General features: G+C 42.0%; 2 protein-coding genes across 2 annotated transcripts in view; one reads left to right on the forward strand and one right to left on the reverse strand.

The window, feature by feature from the left end:
• Window positions 1-14,649, reverse strand: part of LOC311081730 (membrane-spanning 4-domains subfamily A member 8-like) — a 352,363-nt gene extending 337,714 nt beyond the window's left edge. Inside the window, exon 1 of the mRNA XM_084112350.1 lies at window positions 14,585-14,649. The gene's annotated coding sequence lies outside the window, so the exon portion shown is untranslated. The remainder of the gene's footprint in view (window positions 1-14,584) is intronic.
• Window positions 1-16,431, forward strand: part of LOC311082084 (uncharacterized protein) — a gene marked incomplete at both ends in the record, with an annotated part of 257,684 nt that overhangs the window by 185,515 nt on the left and 55,738 nt on the right. The gene's annotated exons all lie outside the window — the stretch shown is intronic.

A 16,431-nucleotide genomic window follows, 5' to 3' on the forward strand; every position in this document is an offset into this window, starting at 1 on the left:
AAACACACCAGCCTTTAATTTTCAAGTGATCCTGAAGACCTTAATTGGTGGCTTCAGGTGTGTTTGATTAGGGTTGGAGATGAACTGTGCAGGACAGTTGATCGGCAGGAGCAGGATTGTGCACCCCTGATTTAAGGCATTGTTTGAACTTGAGTTTATGTGTTGAAAGAAGTGGAAATCGTTTTATTAAAATGAATTATAAATGGTCAAAAAGAATAATATTCTCAGATCAGTGCTAATCGTGGATTTACAGGTTTAAAATAAATGTGTTTTCTTTGTTTCTGCAGTTGTCTGTTGTAGCAATATTGTATTGGACTCACTGGTCGGTGTTTCATTACTTATAAAGTTTATTTCCAGTCATGCTTATAAAGTTTATTTCCAGTCATGTAATGTTCTGAATGAAATGTGAAGATTGTGTGAGTTTTACAAATATTCGATACACACATCATGTTTATTAGGCCGTTATATGTATTTAAATGTAACTCAATCTAGGTTTTTCATATGAGCTTCAAAAATGGCGTACTTAAGCTGTAGTGTCTGTCTTTTGGAAGAGTATAGAGAATTTTTTTAATAAAAAGGAAATATATGACGTGAATTCATTATTTGGATAGATTAAAATATTGCCTAGCTGAGCGCTGGAGCTTCAGGTTGCACCTATTGCCTGAATTGAGTTGTTTTTCATGGTGTGAGTTAAAGCCTATTGCAATTGTAGTTATTTGTTTTTCTTCCTGAAGTATATTAGAGCAGCAGCTTTGAAGGCATAAAATGTAAGTTTTAACTAAATGTGACAAATGACATTGAATGATCGAAATCATTGTGCTCGCCCCTCTCTCGAGGCGGCCAATCATCAGTCTCAGCTTCATTTGCATATTACAGGGATAAATAGTTCTCTGGTGGCATATTATGTAATTTTTCCGAGACAGCAAATTTGGGACTCCAGGAGAACACGGCATCGGTGATCACAATCAAGAAGCGGAGGGATGGCTAGTCCTGCTAAGGTCCGAAAAGAGGGTGAAGACGCGGTGGAAGGATTTATCTATAACGTGTCACCCAGACAGGCCCGGGGTGGGTAATCGGGAGAATCGGGAGAATTCCCGGTGGGCCGCTTCACTTTTGGGCCGGTCGAGGATTGTTTTGTTTTTTTACATTTGTCACGTTAGTTACATTAGGCTACACGTTCCGCATTCTGACACCGCAGCGCGCAGCCTCTGCATGGGTTGTACCATGAGAGGGAGTTCTCCCCTCCCCTCCCATAGAGTTGGTTGGGTCCATAGCCCGTCTTTTCCTCTCAGGTAGGCTACCGCGGCACCGCCGGCGCCTACCGATAGCTGGGCCGGCCCGGCCCTATGGCGGAAAATCAATGACAAAATTAACGGAGCGCACAACTGATGCTTGGCGCGCGCAGTAAATTACATTCGCGAGAGGATAACAGATCTACAAGATCTACAAGGAAACGGGAACTTGCGAGCTCATTCAAACCCTGCGCGCGATGATCATTCCCCACGCTCTTGATCTCCTGCTTTTGCTCGCTCGAACACTTTTATTTTTGGCAGTCGATGGGCGGGACTTACTGTTTTAATAACCTCAAATGTCATTAGGTATCACGTTTTTTGATTAAAAAAGCATGCATTATTTTTTAATATTTTTGAATACAAATAAATCTGTAAACATTAGTTCAATATGCCTCTTTGTGGAAGAGTGGGATACATTTCAAATGTAAAATTTCTTTCTTTCTTTCTTTCTTTCTTTCTTTCTGCTTTTGTTAATTTATCAACCTGTGGAATAGTGGAACATTTTTTGTTAACTTCTCAGCTTAAGTGAATTATTATTTAACCTTTACATTATTTGTTGAACCATGTTATTAATAAAAACTACACAATGATAAGAGCTGAACTGTTGCTTCATTTATCCAATTTGGAAAAAGTGCTAATTTGGAATTCCACCATGGAAAAAGAGGGCCGGTCTTGGGCCTGAAACTCCCGGGCTGAAAAGTGGCCCCACTCCGGCCCTGCACCCAGACGTCAGAGTAGGAACAGTTCTCCGTTCTTCACCACCGTGATTCAGAGCGCCAGACAGGAGTAACACAGAGTGGTCGTGTTCTCTATGGAGAAGCAAGCCACCTTCCAAATTTGTATTTTGCATTGATTTTGTATTGTTTATAATGCTGAAATAATGATGATCAGCACAGCATGATTTATAATACTATAGTGAAAGCAGGTATCAGTCTTTAGATATCCGATAACAAATTACACTTTTTGCGACTTAGAAGTGTAATAAATCTGAGACCATTAGCATTGATTGTCCTCTTGTCGAATTTCAATCAAATGGCATTGTTGTGTTGTGACTGCAAACTCAGGTAAACACATAATCATTGTTCCAAAACAAAGCATTTAAGCTCTATCGGTTTTTAACGGTTTTGAATAATAAAAATAAATGACAATGTTCATTTTTGGGTCAACTATTGTTTAATACAAAGTACTGCAATATAAATTGTAAACAATCTCAGTTCTACTCTGTACATTTCTAAGCAATAAATGAAAAAAGTTGAGAAAATAGAGAAAGAATGCAATATTAAAGAATACCAAAACTCTTCTTTCTGAGTGGAAATATAACATTACCTGTACTATGATCTACATCTTTATTGTTTTAACAGGTTTCTGAGGCCACTGTGGATATTCTTGCAAAAGACTTGCACTATGCAGACTGACATGACACCATAATTATGACATGACACATGTCATGAATATGAAGGAGGTTTTATGCATGTTTATGACAACTGTCATTAAGTGTCATTCGCACAATTATGACATTGTTTGAGATGTCTTTGTTATGACAACTTGACATAAACCAATACACTTAATGACACTTGTAATAAAAATGCATAAAACCTCCTTCATATTTATGACGTGTCATGCCATGTTTGTGGCATCATTTTGAAAGTACTTTTGTGATAGCTCACACGGCAAAAAATGCCTTTCTTAAAGAGGTGAAAAAATGCTTTTGATACCTAAAAATTCTTAAATCAAGATACATTTACTAGACAAGTAAAATGACACAAGATACTATGTCAATATGTTCTAGAATTTTTACGCTTTTGCTCAAAACAAGAAAAATTATCTGCCAATGGGGAAAGAAAAATAATATTGTTTCCATTTGAATTACTGTAAAGTATTTTCTTATTCTGAACCTTCTAGGGTTAGTTTACCCAAAGTCAACCTGAAGTGGTGGGTTTTCTTTCAAAAACGGTTTTCAGTCGGGGGACATTTTACAAATCTCGCAAAATGAGGAGGATAAAGAGGCTGCAGGTACTAATAATGTGTATAGATGCTGTAATGGAAACGGTTCAGAGAAGCGTATTGGTCTGAGAACGTTGCCAGCTGTGATGAGAAAATGGTTCTGCAACTTTCGGGTGCGACAGTGGGTGGGGTTTTGTGTGACGTCCACCTGTGAATGCAGACACGATGGCTGGATAACATTCCAATCAGAAGCGCGTTTACACTTGTCTTTGCAATGTGTATGTGGACAACATCCGGATACAGGTTGCATGTTAATGCCAAGTGTAAACACAGCCATAGAGTGAGTTGCATTTTTTCCCTGCCATTCACGACTCTTCTCCAATGGTCTGTGTATAATAAAGTGTCCATTGGATGTGAAATTCAGAAACTTGGCAAATGATGTAGAATAATGTGTATGCTCTGTTTGGTTTAGTTTTATTTATTTTATTTTTTTATTCTGTTTTCCCTGTTACTGAGTGCCCTGTTGTTGTAAGTTGACCTAGTTTCCTTGTGTGTGTCAGTTTGTTCCCTTAGTTACTGATCACGTTCACCTGTTCATTTAGTTACCTCATAACTTTTCCTTCTGTGTTTAAGCCCTTAGTTCTCCTAAGTGTTTTGTCTGGTATCAATGTTGCATGTTAGGTTAGTGTCTATCATTCCTGTATTCTCCCGATTATCAGTTTATTAAAGTCTATATGTTGAATTATCTATCGTTATGTTTACTGACCAGCAAAACATAAGTCATCTGGGAACTTTTACTAATATTTTATGATTACTATGAATTCTGACATAATACTCATTTCACATGCTGCTTTTCACCTACTATATCATAGGGAGGTATGGTGTCACTGAGTCATAAAGAACTATCTTGAAAAAAAAAGAATCCTGCAACAGATGGTCTTTCAACAAATGTCCTGACAAACTTTAAAAACATGTAAAATGTGGGCTGAAAAAAAAAAGGAATGATGACTCTTCTCCATCTATATGATAGACCATTTGCTGGAGAAACTCCCAGGTAGGAAAACAATACTTTCAAGAAAGCCTCAAAAACAGTTTTCAACAAAGGGTCTATTTCAATGGCGAGGCCTGCAGGAGTGTTTGAGTGGTCTGCATCTGGCAAATATTCCACCATGATGGTTCCCACCTGTTAATTACACTTGCACTTAGTGCAATATAACTGGCATTCAAGTTATCAAGTCTATTTTGAATGTGACTTTACAGGCTATTCTCAAAGTGTTGTGCTGGTTTGTCATTATATTTTTGAAGCAAGTTAACAAGCTCCACATAATTCCCACAGTTATCATAATTTTCCCCTTCTGAGTAATATTGCCAGATTGTGCAGTTTTGGGTTTGATTGTGCAGGTCAAAAGTGGTTTGGGCAGGTGGACAAAAATCGGGCTGGATTGGGATCAGTTTAGTAATTTTTAACATTCACATTTTATAGGCAATTCTATTAACCGGTGCTGGGTGATTCAGAGCGAACTAAAGGGGACATTGCGCTGTCCCTTGAGAGGCGAAGAGGACACCTCTGCTTCGTAAAATATTTCCCAAATATGCTTGCAAGGATGCAAATCTCCTTAAGGGATAGGAACTTGTCCTTAACCTAAAGCAGAACCTGCTGTGCTAGCCTGGGGTGTGTTTCCCAAAGCCAACTATGGTCGCAAGTTCCGTCGTTATCAATAGAGTTCAATGGAACTTGCAACCATAGATGGCTAATGATGCTTTTGATAAACGCACCTCTGTTCAGACAGAACACAGTCTGCTTAGCGGTTTTATGCAGGCGACTACCGTAGTGTTGACCACCCACACTAGGACAGGGTATCCCCTTAACTGGTGGAGGAAGTACTTCAGGGCCAGAAATACAGCCATCAATTCGAGGCAGCTGATGTGCCAATCGAGATGATGACCTCACCACATCCCCTGGACTGGATGGCCACCTAAGAGGATCCACCCCAGCCCGTACGGGAAGTGTCTGTCGTTAGCATCTTGCAACGAAAACACACATCTAGAGTGGGAACCAAGGTGAGGAACTGGGGTCTATACCACATACAAAGGGAACGAAGCCACAGTGTGTAACCCTTACCATAAACTTTTAGAAAGGATTTTAGAAAGGGCCGAAGCATTCAGTGCTTGATAGGTAATAATTTAAATAAAATCATCCAATTTACTTCAGCTCAGCATTAAAGTCTCAGAATTGACACATTATAAGACGTAACATACACACTTCCTTTCAAAAGTTTGGGGTCAGTAAGATTTTTTTATGTTTTTAAAAGAAGTATCTTCTGCTCACCAAGGCTGCATTTATTTGATAAAAAACAATAAAAAAAACAGTAATATTTACAATTTAAAATGACTGTTTTCTATTTTAATATATTTTAAACTGTAATTTATTCCTGTGATCAAAGCTGAATGTTCAGCATCATTACTCCAGTCTTCAGTGTCACATGATCCTTCAGAAATCATTCTAATATGATGATTTGATGCTCAAGAAACATTCATTATTATTTTCAATGTTGAAATAAACATTTTTTTTCAAAATTCTTTGAGGAATAGAAAGTTCAAAAGAACAGCATTTATTTAAAATAGAATATTTTCTAACATTATAAATGTCTTTACTGTAACTTTTGATCAGTTTAACTCATCCTTGATGAATAAAAGTATTGATTTATTTTATTTCTTTCCCCAAAAAATAAAATTAAAATTCTTACTGACCCCAAACTTTTGAAGGGTCGTGTTTAATGTTACAAAAGCTTTAGATTTCAGATAAATGCTGTTATTTTGAACTTTCTATTCATCATAGCATTATGAAATAAAAATGTAAATAACTGTTCCCTTTCAAGGGAACTCCCGTTGCGTCGAGAATGACGCTATGGGGAACGCTTTGCGTGATGATGTCTTGAAGCACATGTAAAATCAGTCCAATGGTGTGGCGGAACGTCAGAGGCGGGTGACGTCACGTACCAGGAAACTATAAAAGCCGGCCCGAAACAGAAAACGAAAGCTTTCTGAGTCTTCAGTTGCGCTCTGTGTTGAAATCTGTCCTTGTTATTTGGTGTTGTCTGTCTATATATATATATATTTATTCAGATATGGCGAGCAAGCAGCAGTATCGAGTGTGTGTCCATCCCTGCCCGCGTTATTTAACGGGAGGTGACACACACACTCTTTGTGTTGTTTGTTTGGGAGAGGAGCATGCCCAGTCAGCACTCGAGGGTGGTGACTGTGTGCATTGCTGTGCGCTTCCATTGCGTACGCTCCGATCCCGTTTGGCTCGGTTCAATCCCGACCACGTTCCCCAGGGCTCGGGTCCCGCCGCGGCTGAGGCTCGGCGGCGATCTCAGACCTGGGGTTCGCAAATGGATCTGTCAGTGGATGTTGAGACGGGCTCTGCCTTATCTCAGCCTCTTACTGACAGATCCAGTGCCTCTCATCAGGGTGTGGAAGCACGCGCTGCGGTTTCTTCCCCCCCGGTGGAGGCACCAGTACTGCAACTATCCAGCTCTGAGTTGGATGTTGTGAGTATTGAAGCTGAGTCTGAGGATTCGCCACCTCAGTCTCATGCGTTTGAGGAACTGCTCGATGTGATCACTAGAGCGGTTGACAGACTTTCTATTGAGTGGCCAGAGGATAGGCAGGACGTTCGTTCTAAAAGCAAACTTGACGAACGCTTCCTGCCATCTCGTGCGCAGCCCCAGCGCAGGAGTCTTCCGTTTTTCCCCGATCTCCACACCGAGGTGTCGAGATCGTGGGGGAAACCAGTGTCATATAGAGTTTTTACACCACACACGTCCCACTACTCTTCAATTCATAAATATAAAGAGCATGGTTATGGGGAGATGCCGAAGGTGGAAGAGACGCTCGCGAGCTATCTCTCTCCAGCAACGGCATCTTCCCTGAAGACTCCTACACTTCCATCTAAACCAGTAAAAATGACATCTTCCCTGGTTCATAAATCATATGCAGCCGCTGGTCAGGCAGCAGCGTGTCTGCATACGATGTCCATTATGCAAGCCTATCAGGCTGAATTGTTGGGTGATTTAGAGGAGGGCGGGGGAATTGGTCCTGATACTGTGGCAGAACTACGCAGGGCTACAGATTTGTCTCTCAGGGCCACCAAGGAGACCGCTAAATCAATCGGGCGGTCTATGGCAGCCCTGGTGGCCACTGAGAGGCATCTGTGGCTCAATCTGAGCGATATTAAGGATAAAGAAAAGCATGTTCTGTTAGATGCTCCGGTCTCCACTGTTGGTTTGTTTGGCGATGCAGTCAGCAGTGCGGTTGCAAAATCTCAAGAAGCTTCTAAGCAAGCAGCAGCTCTTCAAAAACTTCTTCCCCGCCGTTCTTTTTATGAGGCTGCTGAGCGGGAGCAGCCTCACTCCTCTAAAAAAAGTGCTGAACATCGTGCCACTCAAAAACAGAGTGTGTCCTCCCGTGCTCCCCCACAAAAGTCACGGGGACACGGAGGGCGCGCTCAAACCCAGCAGTCTTCGAGGGGTAGAGCGGATCTGCGGACCGTTATTACTGCCAAGAAGGCTGCTGGGAAGAAATCCTGACGTCCGAGGGCTCAGGACAAATGAGGGTAGTCCCCCCCGAAGCAGAGCGGTTAACACCTCTTTTTACGGTGCCCGTCTCTCTTCGGTACCCTCAGGGGACCGTTCTGCCAACCCTGCCGCCTCCGGTGTTACAGGGCGCAGCGGTCTCCGGCGAGCACATATCTCAAGGACCACCCGGAAACGTAGTGGCCTCGGGATGCCCGCCCCCTCCGAGGAGGGTGTTAGAGCAGTCTGTTCGGTCGTTCCCTGCCGGTGCGCCGTTACAGGGCGACGAATTGACTACTCAACAACAACGAAATCCAGAAACCAGTCTCGAGAGGCTGGTACCTCTAGTAGAATCTTTGACAGCGTGGAAGCTACTGTCGAATGTTTCTCGTTGGGTCCTGCAGACCGTGGAAAAAGGGTATCAGATACAATTCAAAAAACGCCCACCTCAGTTTATGGGGGTCCTGCCCACAGTGGTGGGCCCCGAGCAGGTTCTGGTTATGGAACAGGAAGTAAACACTTTGTTAGAGAAAGGGACCATAGAATATGTACCTCCCTCCAACAGGGAAACCGGGTTCTACAGCCGGTACTTCATAGTTCCGAAGAAGGACGGGGGATTGCGTCCCATTTTAGATCTTCGAGTTCTGAACGAGTCAGTCATGCAGCTCAAGTTCAAAATGTTAACATTGAGACAGATCGTGCCACAGATCAGGTCTGAGGACTGGTTTGTCACGATAGACCTCAAGGACGCATATTTCCATCCGTCCGTGTCATTGGAAGTTCCTGAGGTTTGCTTTCGGGGGCAAAGCATACCAATATCGTGTTCTTCCATTCGGCCTAGCTTTATCACCCCGCACTTTCACCAAATGCATGGATGCAGCTCTGGCTCCGCTGCGCCTCCAGGGTATTTGCATCATGAACTACATCGACGATTGGTTGATTTTAGCTCAGTCGCATCAGTTGGCGGTTCAACATCGAGATGTTGTTCTCGCCCACATGAAAGAGTTGGGGTTACGGCTGAACGCCAAGAAGAGTGTGCTTTCTCCACTCCAGAGGACCACTTTTTTAGGCGTGGTTTGGGACTCAGTGTCGATGCAGGCGCGCCTGTCACCGCCACGTATAGAGTCCATCCTTGCAGCTGTGAAAAGTGTAAAGCTAGGCCAGCTACTCACTGTCAAACAGTTCCAGAGACTGTTGGGTCTCATGGCAGCAGCTTCCAACGTGATACCTTTTGGACTGCTGCACATGAGGCCCCTGCAGTGGTGGCTCAGGACCAGGGGGTTTTCCCCGAGGGGCAACCCATTTCGCACAATCAAGGTCACGCGGCGATGCTTACGTGCCCTGGTTATGTGGAAGAAACCTTGGTTCCTGTCCCAGGGCCCAGTGTTGGGAGCTCCTTGTCGTCGCAAACTGCTAACGACGGATGCTTCCCTCACGGGTTGGGGAGCGATCCTGGAGGGTCGCTCATCTCAAGGTCTGTGGGAAGACCATCATCGTTCCTGGCATATCAATCGCCTAGAGATGTTAGCTGTCTTCCGGGCTCTGAGGAGCTTTATCACAGATCTCAGGGGACACCATGTGCTAGTACATACGGACAACACGTCGGTAGTCGCCTATATCAACCACCAAGGGGGTTTGCGTTCGCGCCCGTTATCCAACTTGGCACGCCATATCCTCTTGTGGTCCCAGGGGAAGTTACTGTCACTCAGGGCAGCTTACATCCCTGGGGTCCAGAATATAGGAGCAGACACTCTGTCGAGGCAGGGGCCGAGGCCCGGGGAATGGAGGCTCCACCCCGAGGTGGTGGAGCTGATATGGAGGGAGTTCGGCCAAGCACAAGTGGATCTGTTTGCGTCTCGAGAGACGTCTCACTGTCCACTTTGGTTCTCCCTCACGCATCCAGCTCCTCTGGGACTGGATGCTATGGTTCAGACGTGGCCGAGGCTACGTCTGTACGCCTTTCCCCCAGTGGCTCTGCTCCCGGGAGTTCTGGAGAGAGTTCGCAGGGACCGGGTTTGCCTGCTTCTTATAGCCCCGCACTGGCCGGGCAGAGTATGGTTTCCCGATCTGGTGTCCCTCCTCGACGGGCATCCTCTGGAGTTACCCGTCAGGAGAGACCTTCTGTCCCAAGCAGGGGGCTCAATATTTCACCCCCGCCCAGAACTGTGGAACCTGTGGGCTTGGCCTCTGAGGGGGCCCAGCTCATAGAGTCAGGTCTCTCAACTGAGGTTGTGGAGACCATTCTTCAGTCCAGAGCTCCCTCCACGAGGAAACTTTATGCCCTGAAGTGGAGAGTCTTCACTTCTTGGTGTAGTGACCGTCGGTTGGACCCAGTTAACTGCCCAATTGGTACAGTGCTGGAGTTCCTGCAAGACTGGTTCACGGCAGGTCTGACCCCGTCCACTTTAAAGGTTTATGTGGCGGCCATAGGTGCATACCACATTCCTTTGGGGGGAATGTCTGTGGGGAAAGACCCTTTGATATCTCGTTTCCTTCGTGGCACTTGGAGGCTGAGGCCTGCAGTTCGCTCTAGGGTTCCGCCATGGGACCTGTCCATTGCATTACAAGGCTTGTCCCTGGCCCCCTTTGAGCCCATTGAGGAGGTTCCTGAGAAGTTTTTAACTCTGAAAGCTCTTTTTCTTCTTGCTATTTCTTCTCTCAAGAGAATAGGGGATCTTCAAGCATTGTCGGTTGCTCCGTCATGCTTAGAGTTTGCTCCGGGTATGGTTAAAGCGTTTCTTCTTCCAAGACCGGGTTATATCCCCAAGGTCCCCACTAATGTGGTCAGACCTATTGTCCTGCAGGCCTTCTGTCCTCCTCCCTTTCAAAATGCTGACCAGGAGGCTAATAATTTGCTTTGCCCTGTGCGGGCGTTAGACGCGTATGTCCACAGAGCTGCCCTGTGGCGTAAAAGTGACCAATTATTTGTGTGCTTTGGGTCCCCTAACAAAGGAGGTCCAGTGTCTAAGCAAAGGATGAGCAAGTGGGTGGTCGAGGCTATCTCACTGGCTTATGAGGCGGCTGGGCAGCCTTCTCCTTTGGCTGTCCGGTCGCACTCGACGAGGAGTATGGCGGCCTCTAAAGCCCTTATTTCAGGAGTTTCTTTACAGGACGTCTGTGATGCGGCAGGCTGGTCCTCACCGCACACTTTCGTCAGGTTTTACTCTCTGGATCTAGACTCTGCTCCAGGGTCTCATGTTTTGTCTTCCTAGTGCTGCTCTCCAGATTACACACAGGACAGACATTCGTAGCTATGGAGGCGTTGGTATAGACGTTCCCCATAGCGTCATTCTCGACGCAACGGGAGTTCCCTTGAAAGGGAACGCCTCGGTTACGACTGTAACCTCGGTTCCCTGAAGAGAGAACGAGCGTTGCGTCGCCTTGCCATATCTCCTTCATGCCTGTCAGCTCGACTTCAGACTTTTACGAAGCTTTCGTTTTCTGTTTCGGGCCGGCTTTTATAGTTTCCTGGTACGTGACGTCACCCGCCTCTGACGTTCCGCCACACCATTGGACTGATTTTACATGTGCTTCAAGACGTCATCACGCAAAGCGTTCCCCATAGCATCATTCTCGACGCAACGCTCGTTCCCTCTTCAGGGAACCGAGGTTACAGTCGTAACCGAGGCGTTTTCAACATTGATAATAATCATAAAGGTTTATTGAGCATCAAATCATCATATTAGAATGATTTCTGAAGGATCATGTGACACTGAAGACTGGAGTAATGATGCTGAAAATTCAGCTTATAAAAGATACTTCTTTTAAAAACATTAAAAATCTTACTGACCCCAAACTTTTGAACGGTAGTCTACATAAAAACATCTAAAGAAAGATGAAACACTCACCTCAAATAATATTTTGTTAATCTTTCTTTTTCTTTTTCCTCCTCTGAACAGTTGTTGAACAGCAGCTCTGAAATTTTTCACTTCTACCAGACGTGAGAATGAGAAGAATGACAGTCAGACACTCTTTATTCAGTCATTTCAAATGAATCCTTCATTCTCAGGAATGCTGCTGAACTTGATCAGAAGTAATTTTACTAGTTTGTGAAAATGTGCTTTGTATGACAAACGTGTATGAAATGTATCAACCCAAAATATTTTGTGTAAGGCTTAACTGGATAGTTATGTTTTCACGGTAAAATGTGAACTTGCAAGATTAATAAAAACAGCTTAATTTTCTGTTTGTTAATATGTAACAGTTCTTATTTTTTCATCAGATGCAAAAATGTTTTTCATATAAATGTGTCTTTGCAGTGTGTGGACACAACCACCGTACAATGAAAAAAATCCATTCACTCACTTTTTTAATCCTCAAAAAGCCTAAACACTCTCAATAACCAAGCCATTAATATGATGTCATATTGCTCATGCTCCGCCCACGACCACTGAAGGACTGTCCCGTATTAGCATATTTCCTCAGCCATTTGTATACTGTCTGGCGGACACCCCCGGAAGAGAGGGATGGGGTGCAGTTGCTCATTATCATTTAAAGAGACATGCACCAAAACGGGTCGCTGTGAACAGAGCTGTTTTTGAGGAGGTAAAAGGGTGTTGTTTTACACAACCATTGAGGAATTTTAACCAAAGTATGTTACAAACTTTACATGAAGACCCTAAAGAATCATACCAACTTGTGGAAAATGGGCACCCGATGACCCCTTTAAAGGTTGTGGTTGTGTTCTATATCATTACGTGATGTAAAAATGACTGTTGCTCAATTTGTATACTATGAGTGGTAATGCTAATTGGTAAATAATGTTATTTTAACTGATGAAATACAAAAGTATTATTGTGTTAAATGAGAAAAGCATCAAATAGACATTACAAAAAGTAGCTTTAGAAAGAAATGTTCTATTTGACTCAACATGGATTATTTTTTTAAGTTGAATGTTTATTGGTTTTTAACAGGAATAACAAAATAACACATTTAAAAATTATAAATATTTTTTAAATTACTTAAGTTACTATAAATCTCTTGAAAACACAGGTGAATTGATGGTGGTTTGTCTTTAAAATCTTCAGGCATCTTCAGGGAATGAAAAGAAACTTCTGTGCAAGAGTTATGTCCCCCGGTGCAAGTGTCAAGTTATTGCGTACCAGACCTAGGATGAAGAACCATGTGCCGGCGGCAAAATGTCAGAACGTCAGAAAGCGCACAGGGTATTTACGAGCTACAGAAGACTGGCGCTTCCCCTCAGCACAAGTATGTATCATTTTAAAACACAGCATTCCAACTTTGTGAATATTCATAGTGAATTCTTGATGACATGACATGAGTCTGAACCAAAGGAATGTGTTTTTCAAACTCATGCTGATGTAGACAAAACGATCTTCCTCACTCTGACTGACAGATTCGAAGACGCCTCAGACAGCGTGTGATCACGATATACACATATACAAAGAATTACAGTATTTCAAAATATCTGTCTTTGCGAGTATTCAGGCAAACATGATCTGTTATATCTTATGTGAACGTTTGGTTATATGTTGGGAAAAACATCTGATGTGTAACATTATATTAGATTCCTGCCCTACAGTAGGTCTTAATATAAAGGCTGTCTGTATGTTAATCAAACAATTGTGGAATTCACATTAAGAGTCAAATCACTCATAAAATATAAAATGGTTCAGTTGTAAAGAAAAAGATGCTGCCATTGAAAAACCAAAGAGAAAGCACATCCAGAATTGATGAGCTGCGCACTTTCCTTCCACACCAACAAAACCCAGAATAAAAAATGAAATAAAAATTACTACAATGGACATGATTTATTTTATTTTTAATTCAGATGTTGCATCTGAATTGGTATTTAGATATATTTACAGACCAAAATAGATTGGTAACCAAACATCTTTGTTCCATAAAAGAAAGAAATACAGGATTGAAACAGCATGAGGGTGAGTAAATGATGACAGAATTTACCCTTTTGGGTGAGTTATCACATAAATATTGAATTTTTTTTTTTTTTTAGATGAAATTACACTCTAAATAAGAAAATAAAACTGCTAGTAGGTGGTGGAAAATGTCTAAATGAGTAATTCACTGGGCCATTCATGCATTTGATTCGTTCAAATGGCTGATTCATTCAATGGCCCATTGAATCATTGGTTCGCCCGATTGATTGAAAATAACACAATATTAACTTCTTATTTATTGAACTGTTGTATGAAATTAATATCACATGTGCACTCATGCTATTTGGGACAAAAACAGCACTCATGTGATATTGCTGAAATATATTATATGATATAAATATGAGACAAAATTCATACAGGGGATTTTTTCCTGATATCTTGAATTTTAGGGTCACTCTAACTGCATTCTATAGGCTTCATCACACAGTGAGTTGTTGCCCTGCTTCATGTTCGTCACCATCAGCTGTATATAATGTAAGATGATCTACGTAGGTCTGAGGCGGAGCGGCTGCGTTACATCATTTTAATCACATTATTTTCATGATTGTGGAAAAGCTTCCTTGTGTATATAAAGACTTAATAATTTGTCTATATCAAAAATAATCTTTATAGACTCACCAATTGTAACCTCAGAAAAAAATGGTGTTATAAAAGATGAATTATTGTTTCTTTATTGGTGGAGGTTAAAGTTCCATCAATTCACCAGCCAGTTCATCCAATGAAGAAATAAAATAGTAAATTTGCTACTGAGAATCAGACGATTCTGCTTTTTAGTTATATATTAACTTGTTTTTGGAATTTCCAGTCATTGTCATAAATTATTGCTTTAAATATAATGATAAAAGGTACTTGCCAGATCTCTCACGGCCTCAGATCCACTCGATGCTTCCCACTTCACCACATATACATGAAACAAGAAAAGAATAAAACAGGTGCAACTGGTTTTCAGGCTTAGTAATGAGATATAGGGTGTGAAGAATGAGCCGGTCATCTATACACACACAGAAACACAACAACTCAGTCGAACTAGTTCCGGGTTGATGACGCAAGACGCACAGCCGAAGTAACACAACAGACTCGAATAGAGCCGGTTCAACCAGTGTGCAGAGGAGTTCCAGGTGTTCCTTGTTATTATTGTGTCAGTTAGCTATTTGATCTTGGCTGTGTCCAAAATCGCCCCCTATACCCTTAAATAGGGCATTATTTGAGGGGACAGACATTTATAGTGGTGTCCGAAACCATAGTGGAAGATATTGAGGGCACTCATTCAATCCCACAATGCACCTCAATAACGAGTGTACAACTGATGTATGTTCAACGGCTAGAGAATACCCATAATGCACTGTGAGAGTTGCATGTCGAATGAATTCCCACGTCTGACCAGAAGATGGCGCCTGCAGCTGAATCATCCATCCATCCATTTTCCAACCCGCTGGTCCAGTGTGGCTACAGCGTAATATCATACAGGTATAAATTCCTTTTTTATTTGATTATTAAATTACGTAGTTTCCATGGCAGAGTTCAAGATAAAGGGCGCAACTAAGCTTTCAACTGAACCAATTGCTTCGCAAAATGACTCGCTGTTTCGAAGCGTTCAAAATGCCACACGCTGGTGACCCCTGCTGGTAAGAACAGTGTAAATGCAGCAAAAATTCCAGCTAAACATGCATAAAAACAGCTTTTACAATCCCATTTCAAATGATTTATTGAAAGTATAATCTAATAAATGCAATTTTACTAATCATCTATTATCATTAAATATTAAGTGTCTACATAATGTGTTATTGTTTTGTTTCTATGGATGGCTCAGCTAAACAGGCCAATAAGAGATTATTAACTACTTTTATTACTTTTCATGTCTAATTAAAACATCTACAAATGTATAAAACTGATCAGAGATCAGGTACAAACCATAAACGCTGGGGGCGATCTCAGTGAATCCGCATGATTCTTACGTTAACAGAGATCACGTCCGTTTTCATTCATGTGAAAAATGTCGTGTTCTCTTCTGTGTAGAACTTAACCAGTGTAACGTTTAGTAAAAACTGTAAGAATAAAATATATCTGGTACTGCTTACCTTCGGTCTCGATCTGTCTCTCCCCGCAAGAACAATTACAGTGCTTTACAACTATAGAACAAAAAGAGTTAAATAAACTTATCACTTCTTCTAAAACAACAACATGTTTATTAGATCCTATACCAACTAAACTACTGAAAGAAGTGTTACCTGTAGTGGAAGAGCCTCTCCTCAATATTATTAACTCATCTTTATCTTTAGGTCATGTTCCAAAAACATTTAAACTGGCAGTTATAAAACCTCTCATTAAGAAACCACAATTAGATCATAATAACCTAGCAAATTATAGACCCATTTCAAATCTTCCATTTATGTCTAAAATATTAGAAAAAGTTGTGTCCGCTCAACTGGGCTCTTTCTTGCAAGAAAAAATCTATGAAAAGTTTCAGTCTGGATTCAGACCGCATCATAGCACTGAAACTGCGCTTGTTAAAATCACAAATGATTTACTTTTAGCATCTGACCAAGGCTGTATCTCAATATTAGTTTTACTTGATCTTAGTGCTGCATTCGATACTATAGATCACACAATACTCTTAGATCGACTACAAAATTATACTGGTGTTCAAGGACAAGCATTAAGCTGGTTCAGATCATACTTATCTGACCGCTACCATTTTGT

The sequence above is a fragment of the Abramis brama genome (assembly GCF_963993115.1).
Source record: "Abramis brama genome assembly, chromosome: 4".
NCBI lineage: Eukaryota > Metazoa > Chordata > Actinopteri > Cypriniformes > Leuciscidae > Abramis > Abramis brama.